We start from the raw sequence: 13,539 nt of genomic DNA, 5'->3' as shown, positions 1-13,539 counted from the left end.
AGAGTTGACATTTCGGGCATAAGCCTGATGGATCCTGATGAAGGGCTTATGCCTGAAACATTGATTCTCCTGCTACTCGGATGCTGCCTGACCTGCTGCGCTTTTCCAATAACACACTCTTTGACTTTATTATCATACGTGCACACATGAATGCAGTGAAACATTCATAGGTTGTCACTTATGGTGTCAGTTTAGGCACAAAAAGGTAGCTAATAGACACAAAGGGACAGATTCTTAAACACAAATTCTTAAGAGTAAATTAGAAAAATAAAGAAGTCCAGAATAACAATTCTTCTAACTCAGTCCACGCCAGCACCTCACTTCCAAACCACATTGGGGTTCATCTCAAAGCTCCTGAGGCTGGGAAGCCATGCTGAGGGAGTCCGTGCTGAGGGAGTCCGTGCTGAGGGAGTCCGTGCTGAGGCTGGGAGTCCGTGCTGAGGCCAGGGGTCTGTGATGACTTAACTCGAGACTCAAGGACTAGAGTTAAGAAGAAAGAAGAAAAAAAACACTAAAAGAGAAATAAAGGGAAAAAAAAATGGAGTGAATGAGTTCCAGCTGGGAACTCTGAATCTATTGCCATCTTGGATGATATAGGTGGCCTGGTCCTGTTATTATTACCTGTGGTCTGATGGACCCTTCAGATTATATCACCAACTGCCATCTCTCTCTGGGACTATGGTCTCTTCAACTTTTTTCTAACTCATCTCCCTATTTCTATCACCTTCCCCAGCCCCTACACCCCCTCCCTATCTCTGTCACCTCCTCCAGCCCCTACACCCCCTCCCTATCTCTGTCACCTCCTCCAGCTCCTACACTTCTCCCTATCTCTGTCACCTTCCCCAGCCCCTACACCCCCTCCCTATCTCTGTCACCTCCTCCAGCTCCTACACCCCCTCCCTATCTCTGTCACCTTCCCCAGCCCCTACACCCCCTCCCTATCTCTGTCACCTCCTCCAGCTCCTACACCCCCTCCCTATCTCTGTCACCTCCTCCAGCTCCTACACCCCCTCCCTATCTCTGTCACCTTCCCCAGCCCCTACACCCCCTCCCTATCTCTGTCACCTCCTCCAGCCCCTACACCCCCTCCCTATCTCTGTCACCTCCTCCAGCCCCTACACCCCCTCCCTATCTCTGTCACCTCCTCCAGCTCCTACACTTCTCCCTATCTCTGTCACCTCCTCCAGCTCCTACACTTCTCCCTATCTCTTCCCCTTCTCCAATCTCTAAAAAACATCTGTGTGGTCATTTGTTCTGATGTACCTTCATGTCTGCAGCGGCCTGGGTTTTGATCTGGAACTGCCTTTGTCAGCATCCCCTGCTCTCCACCTCTGCCTCCTGATGATGAGTAGCCAGGTATCTGTCTCTGATGTGGCCATGCTTAAATTATCCTTCACAAAACAAGACCTAGGCATGGATATCCATGACACTAATGAATATTTATTACAGCTCAAACATTATATTCAGAGTTACAGGCACGGAGTGTCTGGGCTAGTATTAAGGCATTTAATTCTAATGAACATTATGCGCCCATCAGTGTCAGGCTACAAGTGGCTGGAGCTACAGTGGATTCTGAGGGTTTTATGCATTCCGGTCACATGCTGCGATATGGTGATAACGTCACCAGTACATCTCTTAAACATGCATTAACTGAGAGACACACAGACGGCACTTCCTGCATAACATCAATCAAATGTTCAAAAATTAACATGTGCCTTAAAACCTTCAGCCACCTGTCCTCATGCTGCTGTCAGTGGCTCAGTGTCAGAAAATGTTTAGGAGGTGCTCATGTATTTTTGATTATGTTAAAGGAATGTTTAGTAACAACTTGTAATTATTGGAGGTATGGTTCTTGTTCACTTTGCTGAGAATCTATTTATACTTGAATCGTTAAAATAAAACATATGCAGTGACGAGACATCTGATGGGAATTAGCAGCTTCAGGTCTGCTACAGACTGAAATAAATTGTGTGATGCGATGGGCAGTCACACTCTCAGCAGCAATAGTAGCAATGATGATGGAATCAGTTCCATCCCCTTTTTGAAAGTTTTACATGTGAGAGCTCAGTAAATCAATGTGCAGGTAAAAAATGAATCAATAAATTATTCTTTGTCAATCCTTGAGCTGTCTCCCAGTGTGTTACTCAGGGGGTAATCAGTTTCATGAGGCATCTGTACTGTTGTTCGTTTATCACAACTCAAAATTTAGTCCTTTAACCCTAATACAAGAAGGTCTGGCAATCTCAATCATGTTCCCAATAGGCACAGCTCTCAGAACTCAGAACTTAATAAAGATCATTCCAAAAAGTTGCCAGGACAGCTGGTGAACGAAATGTGTCGGCCAAGCTTCCATTCTCGAGCACCATCCTCTGAGTTTCAGGTGCTTTGGCCTTGATTCACTGCTGGTTTCAGAGATCTTGTAAACGTGCAGCCTTTCAGAAACTATTCTCTCCAGCTGTAACCTTCAGAACCTGCTCATTTGGGGCATTGCAGAGGATGTGCCCATTCTCAACAAACCGGCTTTATTAATTAGCTAAAATATGGGGAGGACTTGTTGCATGTTAATATTATCAGTGCAATCACATACAGTGGTCTTGGCTTTATTAATAGAGGCATTGAGTACAAGAGCCGGGAGATGATGCCTAACTTGTACATGCCACTTATTAGATCTCAGCTAGAGTACTGTGTCCAGTTATGGTCACCACAACGTAGGAAATATGCAAATGCATTGAAGAGGAAATGCAGGAGTGACTTTCAAGAATGGTTCCAAAAAATGAGAAACATCAGTGATGAGAAGAGGTTGAGAATTGGAACTGTTTACCCAGACACAAGGCAGCTGAGAGGGACACTGATAGAGATTTTCAAATCATGAGCAGGCGAGGTGAGGTAGATAGGGAGAAGATCTTCCTGCTCAAAAAGAGAAAAGAATGAGATGTGCAAATAAAGCAAGGGTGATGTGAGAAAAAAAAATTTACCCAGTGAGTGGTTAGGATCTGGAAAGCACCCCCTGGGAATGTGGGAGATGTAGGTTCATTTGAGGCATTCAAGAAGGCATTGGTTGGTGATTTACATAGAAATAGTGTACAAGGGTCTGGGAAATGGGCAGCAGATTATCACTAGGGGATAGAACTAGTGCAGGCACAATAGACTGAAGGGTCTCTTTCTGCATTCTCTGCATAACATACAGTGTACATTCACCAGGAAATTGTCAGATGTATTTCCAAGCCGAAAGTTATATGCTGTAGCTGTTATATTTGAGAGTTTTACCACATTGCCATGTTTTATGGTTGTAGCTTTGGTTTGGATTAATACACTATTTTGGGACTCTAATTGAAGTAAATCACGTGACCCGTGCTGGGTCTGCCTGAGAAGTACAAGCACAAATTGTTTAAGATCACAGGGAGGCCAAATTATTTCACTGAGAGTTGGCTGTGAGGGAGCTGGACCAGTGTCAAGGATTCTCCACATGTAAATAAAGGGCGATTTGGTGATGGGATACCAATCTCTATGGAGTTATCTCAGGATGTTTTTGGAGTGTAGGTGTGGACTTGATGGGCTGAATGACCTGCTTCCACACTGTACGGTATCTATGATTCTATGAACAGTGGTGTCCAAATGGTAATTAAGCTACAAAACTTTGCTGATTGGTCTGTGGAGTTGTGACTAGTTATTAGTGACAGTGATGTGATTGGCTCCCAGGTGGCTGAATTGCTCGAGACTCTGTCTGAAATAAGCAGAAACCATTGGATCTCCGGCAGGGAGGGAGCTGCCTTTACTCTGAAGTATATAAAGTATCTCATACCTGAAAAGAGACAGTTTATTTCCCCTTTCCATTTGCAGGAAGGGGTGACCTTTAATTGATAGTTCAAAGGCCTTTAGAAACAGAATCCAGTCATCCTGCACATTCTATAAACAAATAAGAGTAATTTTTGTTAAATACGGAAACCCTTGATCTGTGCTTTCAATCAATCCTGGGTCTGAAATTTGAGAAAATTGGGAAATTCTGCGTGCTTTTAAAAGTCTTTAACTGGTGTGAGCACTCTGGACATAGCCATGTCTCTTTCTTACCATACACCATCATGACAGTCCCTGTTTCAAGTGGAAACCCAGCCCTATGATCACTGCCTCCAACTTCCCTCGTTACCACATCAGCCCTGAAGTTAAACCTTACTCTTTCCCATCATCATCCTGCATACTTCCCTTTGTGGAGGGAATGCACTGGTCACTGTCCCTCCCACAACCTACATACCCTCTGATTCTGTTCCTCATGCCACCTCCACCGTGTATCTCACCATTCCTCACAACCATTCCCCACCTCAGCACATCACTGCTTTTGTAAGCCAGCGTTAACTGCCCCATCTCTTCAGGCAGTGATTGCCCATTGCCCAAAAGCCAGCTTTCACCCTCCCCACGGACCAATAAGGACAGCCCCAGGACTGTAATTGCCTCAGACTCTGACAGCATTCATCCAGTAGCCCCTGGAGATGACAGAGCTGACCCCTGACCTCTCCCGACCTACAGCACATGAACCCCCATGCCTGTGTCTGTCCATGCAGGGCTGACCTCTGCGCACTCCCCAGGTTGTGCTGGGACAGATCCCTGACCGTAAGACCCCTGTGACTGTATGTGGACTGTAGCTGTGACAATTGGTTCCCCTTGACTGTCCTGAGGTCTACCCCCTACATAATCTCGGACATGTCCATTTGTTTGAACAAACGTGGAGTGTGTTTGGTGTACAGCAGCTGTTACATGGGTTAAGGTGACCTGATGCTAAATTGACACCTTGGAGTCCTCCACCCACCACCTCCCCACACACTCAGGTCCCTCATGACAAGGAGCCTGGCTCCAGGTCTGTGGAAAAAGGCCTTCAGGCTTTGGTTAGAGAATTAATTCATTTTATTTCCTTGTAGTTTTGATTGTGGGTTGAAATGGAAAAAGGGGTATTTTAAAATAACAAGTTCTATGGAAGTATTGCTGCACTTTTAGAAACAATTCATTGAAACTCATTGTGTGTGCTGTTTACACTGCTGCTTCGTTCAAGCAGTGTCAGAGATGTCTGTACAAACCACAGCATCAGAAAATGTAGGAGCGAAATGAGATTTGCCCAGCAAGGAGTAATTGATCAGTTTGTGCAATTCTGATCAATTGTGGATGTCAAAGGTCATCAGCCTAATGACATCTCGTTGATTAGCTCCTGAACAACTTATTGGTACAAACGATTCAGGGCTGGTGTCCTCAGACCTGGAAGGGCAGGTTATATGTGTGTCTCTGCAGTAACAATATCTGAAAAGGTAAAAGAAAGCCAGGTTTTTTTTGCCCTCCTGTCTTTGTTGCTATTAATGAGGAACTAAAAAACTTTGGAGCTAGTGTATCAATCTGTGCCTCCGGCAAAAAAGTGAAGGAACCTGGAGAAAAGAGATTGAAGATCAGAAAGGTCTGGCAAACCAAAATACTTATCTATCTCAGTAAACCCTGTGGACTGGTGCTATTGAACTGTATTTCCCAGTTTCTCTTTCCTTCTAATGTAAAGTATTTTTGATAAGATTTCACAAGTTCATCTGTGCCTATATGTTTAGAAGTGTTTACAGAGTATTTGCATTTTAAATATAAAATAACTAGTCCCAGTGAACTATAGGCTCTCTCATTAGAGAAAGACCAACTGGTGGTGGTTTAACCAGATGAACTTAGGGCTTGGACTAGTACCTAGGAGTATGATATTGCTACTATTGCTGTTGCTGAGACTTGGTTGAGGGAAGGGCATGATTGGAAGCTAAATGTCCCAGGATATAGATGCTTCAGGTGGGATAGAGAGGTAGGTAAAAGCAGTGGAGGAGTTCCATTACTGGTCAGAGGATATCAGAGCTGTGCTGAAGGAGGGCACTATGGAGGACTCGAGCAGCGAGGCAATATGGGCAGAGGTCAGAAATAGGAAGGGTGCAGTAACAATGTTGGGCTGTATTACAGACCTCCCAACAGCAAGCGGGAGATAGAGGTACAAATATGCAAATAGATTATCGAAAGGTGTAGGAGCAACAGGGTGGTGTTGGAAGACTTCGACTTTTCCAAGGGGTGTTTACTTAGATTCACTTAGTGTTAGAGCAGAATTTGCAAGGAGCATCCATGAGGGTTTTCTGGAGTAGAATGTTCGTAGTCCCACTCGGGAAGGGGGCCATACTGGACCTGGTGTTGGGGATTGAGCCTGGCCAGGTGGTTAAAATTTCAGGAGGGGATTACCTTGGGAATAGTGATCACAATTCCGTAAATTTTAGAATACTCCTGGACAAAGATGAGAATGGCCCTAAGGGTGCTAAACTGGGGAAAGGCCAACCATAGCAAAATTTGGCAGGAGGGTGGGGAATGTAGATTAGGAACAGCTATTTGAAGGTAAGTCTATATTTGATAAATTGGAGGCTTTTAAAGAAAGGTTGATTAGAATGCAGGACAGACATGTCCTTGTAAAAATGAGGGATAGAAATGGCAAGATTAGGGAACCATGGATGCTAGGTGAAATTGGAGAGACTAGCTACTAGGTAAAAGGAAGCATACACCATTTCTAGACAACTGAAAAGAGACAAAGATTTGGAAGAATATTGAGAATGTGGGACCAATCTGAAACAAAGAATTAGAGAGTGAAAAGAGGTAATGAAATACTTTTAGCAAACAGGGTGAAAGAAAATCCCCAAAGCCTTTATTCATACATAAGGAGCAAGAAGGTAACAGGAGAAAGGGTGGACCCACTCAACTTTCCTTCTTTGTCCTTATGTGTGGAGTCAGAGAAAATGGATGAGATTCTTAATGAGCACTTTGTATCAGTATTCACCGAGGAGAGGGACATGACAGATGTTGAGGTTAGGGATAGATCTTTGATTACTCTAGGTATAAGGAGGGAGGAAGTGTTAAGTATACTAAAAAGCATTAAGTGGACAAGTCCCAGGTCTGGATGGGATCTAACCCAGGTAACTGAAGGAAGCGAGAGGGGAAATAACTGGGGCCTTATCAGATATCTTTGTAGTATATTTGAACATGGATGGGGTACTAGAGGATTGGAGAATTGCTAATGTTGTCCCCTTTAAGAAGGGTAGCATGGATAATCCAGATAATTATAGACTGGTGAGACTGATGTCAGTGGCAGGGAAGCAACTGGAGAAGATACTGAGGGATGGGACCTATTTACATTTGGAAGAAAATGGGCTCGTTAGTGCTAGTGAGGTCATGACTTACTAACTTAAGAGAATTCTTTGAGGAAGTGACAAAGTTGATTGATGAGGGAAGCGCTGTAGATGTCATATACATGGACTTCAGTAAGGCATTTGGCAAGGTTCCCAATGATAGGTTGACGGAGAAAGTGAAGTTGAATGGATCCAGGGTGAACTAGCTAGGTGGATAGAGAACAGGCTGGGCAGCAGGAGACAGAGCAGTAGTGGAAGGGAGTTTCCCAAAATGGAGACTGTGTCAAGTGGAGTCCCACAGGGATCCATACTGGGACCACTGTTGATTGTGATATACATAAGTGATTTGGAGGAAGGCATAGGTTGTCTCATTAGCAAGTTGCAGATGACAGTTAGATTGACGGAGTAGCAGATAGTGAAGGAACTGTCAGAGAATGCAGCAGAATATAGATAGATTGGAAAGTTGGGCAGAGAAATAACAGATGGTGTTCAATCTGGGAAATACACGGTGTTGCATTTTGGAAGATCCAATTCTAGAGTGAACTAAATGGTAAATGGAAAAAGCCCTGGGGAAAATTGATGTATAAAGAGATCTGGTTGTTCAGGCCCATTGTTCCCTAAAGTTGGTAACAGAAGTCGATAGAGTGGTCAAGGCAGCATATGGCATGCTTTCTTTCGCTAGGATGCTGCCTGGTATGGAGGGTGCTAGCTATGAAGAGAGGTTGAGTAAATTAGGATTATTTTCAGCAGAAAGACAGAGATTAAGGCGGGGGGGGGGGGGGGGGTGAGACTGACAGAGGTCTTCAAAATCATGGACGGGTATAGAACATAGAACAATACAGCAAAGAAAAGGCCATTCCACCCTCCATATTGCACCGATCTGTGAACTATTCTCAGCTTGTCCCCTACACTTTCCCATCATCCACATATAGACAGGGTGGATAGCAAGAAGCTCTCTCCCCCCAGGGTGGGGGATTCAGTTACTAGGGGTCACGAGTTCAAGGTGAGAAGGGGAAAGTTCTTTATATTGAGGGTGGTGGGTGTCTGGAATGCATTGCCAGTGGCGGTAGTAGAGGTGGACATGATAGCATCTTTGAAGATGTATCTAGACAGATGCATGAATGGGCTGGGAACAGAGGGATACAGATCCTTAGGAAATAGGCAACAGGTTCAGAGGATCTGGATCAATGTAGGCTTGGAGGGCCAAAGGGCCTGTTCCTGTACGGTAACTTTCTTTGGTCTTTGTTCTTTATCTCAGGGGAGGGGAGACATTGAGAAGTAGAGTCCTTTTCTCATGCAGAAATTGAACCCATGCTGTTGGCATCACTCTAAACCATCCATCCAACCAACTGAGTGAACCAAGTAGTATGGCTATATGTTGGTGGCTCAAAGCTGTTTGCTTGTGATTAGAATGTACTTATTTCTAACAAACACAGTCATTCTGATTGAGTACAGGAAGCTGCATAGTATTTTATATTCCATCAGAGTAAATCACTGACTTTAAGTCCGTTGATTACATCATTAATATTTGTGGCAACTCTGAACAATGGGTCTTGAGAATCAGCACAATTCCCCAAATGGGTCATAGAACATTACAGTGCAGTACAGGCCCTTCAGCCCTCGATGGTTCCACAGGTTGGTGCAACAATCTGAAGCCCATCTAACTTCCACTATTCGATTTTAATTCATACATTTATCCAGTGACCATTTAAATGCCCTTTAAAGTTGGCGAGCCTACTACTGTTGCTGGTGGTGCAGTCCACACCCCGACTACTCAGAGTAAAGATGCGACTTCTGACATCTGTTCTATAGCTTTAAATTGAGGGATGATAGATATGTCCCCTCGTGTTAGTAATCATCTGAGGAAAAAGGCTCTTACTGTCCGCCCCATCTAACCCTCTGATTATCTTAAGTTAATTAAGTTGCCTCTCAACCTTCTCTGTAATGAAAACAGCCTCAAGTCCCTCAGCCTTTCCTCATAAGATCTTCCCTTCATACCAGACAACATCCTAGTAAATCTCCTCGGAACCTTTCCCAAAGCTTCCACATCCTTCCCATGATGCAGTGACCAGAACTATAGGCAATACTCCAAGTGCGGCTGCAGAGTTTCGTGCAGCTGCAGCATGACCTCGTGGTTCCAAAACTCAATCCCCCTACCAATAAAATCTAACACACCATATGCCTTCTTAACCACCCTATCAACCTGGATGGCAACTTTCAGGAATCTATGTACCTGGACGTAGAGACCTCTCTCCGTCTACACTACCAAGAATCTTACCATTAGCCCAGTACTCTGTATTCCTGTTGCTTCTTCCAAAGTGAATCACCTCACACTTATGCATTAAAATCCATTTGCCACCTCTAAGCCCAACTCTGCAGCTTATCTATGTCTGTCCGTAACCTGCAACATCCTTCAGCACTATACATAACTCACCAACCTTAGTGTCATCTGCAAATTTTCTAACCACCCTTCTATGTCCTCATCCAGATCAATTATAAAAATGACAAACAGCAGTGGTCCCAAAACAGATCCTTGCAGTACATCACTAGTAACTGAACTCGAGGGTGAACATTTCCCATCAACCACCACCAGCTATCTTTATTCAGTTAGCCATTATCTGATCCAAACCATTAAAACACCCTCAATCTCTTGCCTCTGTATTTTGTGCAATAGCCTATCGTGGGGAACCTTACCAAGCACCTTACTGAAATCCATATACACTACATCAATCATTTTACCCTCATCCACCTGTTTGCTTACCATCTCAAATAATTCAATAAGGGTCATTATACATGGCACAATGAGACAAGGCAGGGACATGGTGAGTATGTGGGAAGGTGAGAATTAGAGTCCTTCTTTCAGATATACTTGTTCCCATCTGAGCGGAGTGTCTGCCACTTTACGCAAAGCTTCCCTGCACCAACCTTTTAACAAAATATTTAAAGAACTGCAGATGCTAGAAATCAGCAACAAAAAACAAAATTACTGGAAAAACCCAGCAAGTTTGACAGCATCTGTGGAGAAAAAAGCCAAGTTAATGTTTTAGCTCCAGTGACCGTTCCTCAGCAGCTCCTTACTGATCGTTGCCAGTTTACCCTAAAATGTAATGTTAAAGTGCAGAGACATCCTGCCAGTGTGTTGGAGAGGTGCTGCGAGGATCTAGAAGGATTGGTCATTATTGGGTCTGACTATTTGTGGATAAGGGGTGTGTATGGTTGATGCCGATGGGGCATGTCCTGAGACACTGTAGCATTGATGACCGACATGGAGAGAGACCCCTACATCCAAATCAACCAGGTTTCCAAACCCAACTGGTCACATTTGCCTGCATTAGGCCCATGTCCCTCTGTATCCTTCATATTTACTTACCTATCCTAATGCCTTGTAAATGTTATAATTGGGCATCACTTTCACTTTGTTCCCCATATGATCAATCTTTTGTGTGAAAAAGTTATCCCTCAGGTCCTTTTTAAATTTTTCTCCTCTCACCTTAAAATTATGCATCCTTGTTTTGAATTCCCCCAATTGAGGGAAAAGACCTTGTTATTCAACTTACACACACCCCTCATGATTTTAGAAACCTTTGCAAATTCACCCCTCAACCTCCTACGCTCCAGTTGCGTAAGTCCCAATGTCTCCAGCCTCTCCCTGTACTCAAACCCTCCAGTCTTGGTCACATTCTTGGAAATCTTTTCTGAACTTCTCCAATTTAGTAATATACTTCCTCAAGCAGGGTGACCAGAACTGCACATAGTACTTCCAGAGTAGCCTCACCAAACCCTGAACAACCTCACACAATGTCCCAATTCCTATACTCAATGGTCTGAGCAATGAAGGCATTGTGCTAAATGCCTATGTCTTATGATGCAAATTTCAAAGAATTATGTACCTGAACCCCTAGGTCTCTGTCCAACAATGCTGCCCAAGGCCTGTCATTAATTGTATAAAGGTAAAAACAATGACTGCAGATGCTGGAAACCAGATTCTGGATTAGTGGTGCTGGAAGAGCACAGCAGTTCAGGCAGCATCCAAGGAGCAGCGAAATCTACATTTCGGGCAAAAGCCCTTCATCAGGAATAAAGGCAGAGCGACTGGAGTGTGGAGAGAGAAGCTAGAGGAGGGTGGGGGTGGGGAGAAAGTAGCATAGAGTACAATAGGTGAGTGGGGGAGGGAATGTAAGTGATAGGTCAGGGAGGAGAGGGTGGAGTGGATAGGTGGAAAAGGAGATAGGCAGGTAGGACAAGTCCGGACAAGTCATGGGGACAGTGCTGAGCTGGAAGTTTGGAACTAGGGTGAGGTGGGGGAAGGGGAAATGAGGAAACTGTTGAAGTCCACATTGATGCCCTGGAGTTGAAGTGTTCCGAGGCAGAAGATGAGGCGTTCTTCCTCCAGGCATCTGGTGGTAAGGGAGCGGCGGTGAAAGAGGCCCAGGACCTCCATGTCCTCGGCAGAGTGGGAGGGGGAGTTGAAATGTTGGGCCACGGGCGGTGTGGTTGACTAATGCGGGTGTCCCAGGTTTTACAGTTCCTGCGGTGGCAGGGGAAGGTGCCAGGATGGGAGGGTGGGTTGTAGGGGGCCGTGGACCCGACCAGGTAGTCATGGAGGGAACGGTCTTTGTGGAAGGTGGAAAGGGGTGGGGAGGGAAATATATCTCTGGTGGTGGGGTCCGTTTGGAGGTGACGGAAATGTCGGCGGATGATTTGGTTTATGCGAAGGTTGGTAGGGTGGAAGGTGAGCACCAGGGGCGTTCTGTCCTTGTTACGGTTGGAGGGGTCTGAGGGTGGAGGTGTGGGATGTGGACGAGATGCATGGGAGGGCATCTTTAACCACGTGGGAAGGGAAATTGAAGTCTCTAAAGAAGGAGGCCATCTGGTGTGTTCTGTGGTGGAACTTGTCCTCCTGGGAGCAGATGCGGCAGAGGTGGAGGAATTGGGCATACAGGGTAGCATTTTTGCATGAGGTAGGGTGGGAAAAGGTGTAATCCAGGTAGCTGTGGGAGTCGGTGAGTTTGTAAAAAATGTCAGTGTCAAGTCGGTCATCATTAATGGAGATGGAGAGGTCCAGGAAGGGGAGGGAGGTGTCAGAGATGGTCCAGGTAAATTTAAGGTCAGGGTGGAATGCGTTGGTGAAGTTGATGAATTGCTCAACCTCCTCGCGGGAGCACAAGGTGGTGCCAATGCAGTCATCAATGTAGCGGAGGAAGAGGTGGGGAGTGGTGCCGGTGTAATTACGGAAGATCAACTATTCTACGTAGCCATTAAAGAGACAGGCATAGCTGGGGCCCATACGTGTGCCCATGGCTACCCCTTTGGTCTGGAGGAAGTGGGAGGATTCGAAGGAGAAATTGTTATGGGTGAGGACCAGTTCGGCCAAACGAATGAGAGTGTATAAGTTCTGCCCTTAATTGTTTCACTAAAATGCAATACCTTGCATTTATCCAAAATAAACTCCATCTGCCACTCCTCAGTCCATTGGCCCAAGATCAAGATCCTTCTGTAATTTTTGATAACCTTCTTCATTGCCCACTTACACCACCGACTGCAAACACACTCACCATGCCTCCTATATTCTCATCAAAATCACTCATATCAAATATCTATATAAAACATGGAGGGAATCTCACAGCCAGCGCTGAGCTGACATCACTAGAAGGATCACTGGAGTCAAAATGTTAACTGTCTCTCCTCACTGAGAGTTTCCCCAGCAATTTTTGTTCTGATATCAATACATTTCTGGAGTTTGTTTCAGTTTCCTAGCGCAGTTGATGTGTCAGTATATGGGAAAGTTCTTCAAATTGTGAAGCAAGTCTCCCTTTCTCCAGAAGGACTAAAACAGTAAACCCTGTGTCTGTGTGGGTTTCCACCCACAATCCAAAGATATGCAGGTTAAGTGAATTGGCTGTGCTAAATTACCTATAGTGTTGCCCAATGAGCTCCCTATCACCTATCTCATCTTCCCCTTCCTTGCTATATGCAGCTTATCTGTGGATATTCTGTATTTAATCTTGGTCACCCTGTACCCATGTTTCTAATGACAATTAAATTACATCCATTTGCCTCAATTTGTGTATTTTAAATCACCAACCCTTTTCACAAATGCCACATACACACTGATAGAATGCCTTTAAATTTGCTGGTTTTAGCATCATTCTCTAATCTGGCCCTATCAGAGACTTGTCCAAGCTTCATCTTTCTTCTACTTTTCTACTTCCTTGACCAGCTTTGCTTTCCTCAAAATAAGATTCTTCTCAGGTTCCCACTCCCCTGCCAGTGCAGCTTTCAGCTATTAACAAACCTCATGTACCTGTGCATGAAAGTAATGCAGTGGATGGAGCTTATATGGTTTTCAACAAAGGCTTTGCCAAGGTCC

This window comes from Hemiscyllium ocellatum, chromosome 16 (genome assembly GCF_020745735.1).
Source record: "Hemiscyllium ocellatum isolate sHemOce1 chromosome 16, sHemOce1.pat.X.cur, whole genome shotgun sequence".
In the NCBI taxonomy this organism is placed as follows: domain Eukaryota; kingdom Metazoa; phylum Chordata; class Chondrichthyes; order Orectolobiformes; family Hemiscylliidae; genus Hemiscyllium; species Hemiscyllium ocellatum.
Note: the sequence above shows the minus strand (reverse complement) of the source record.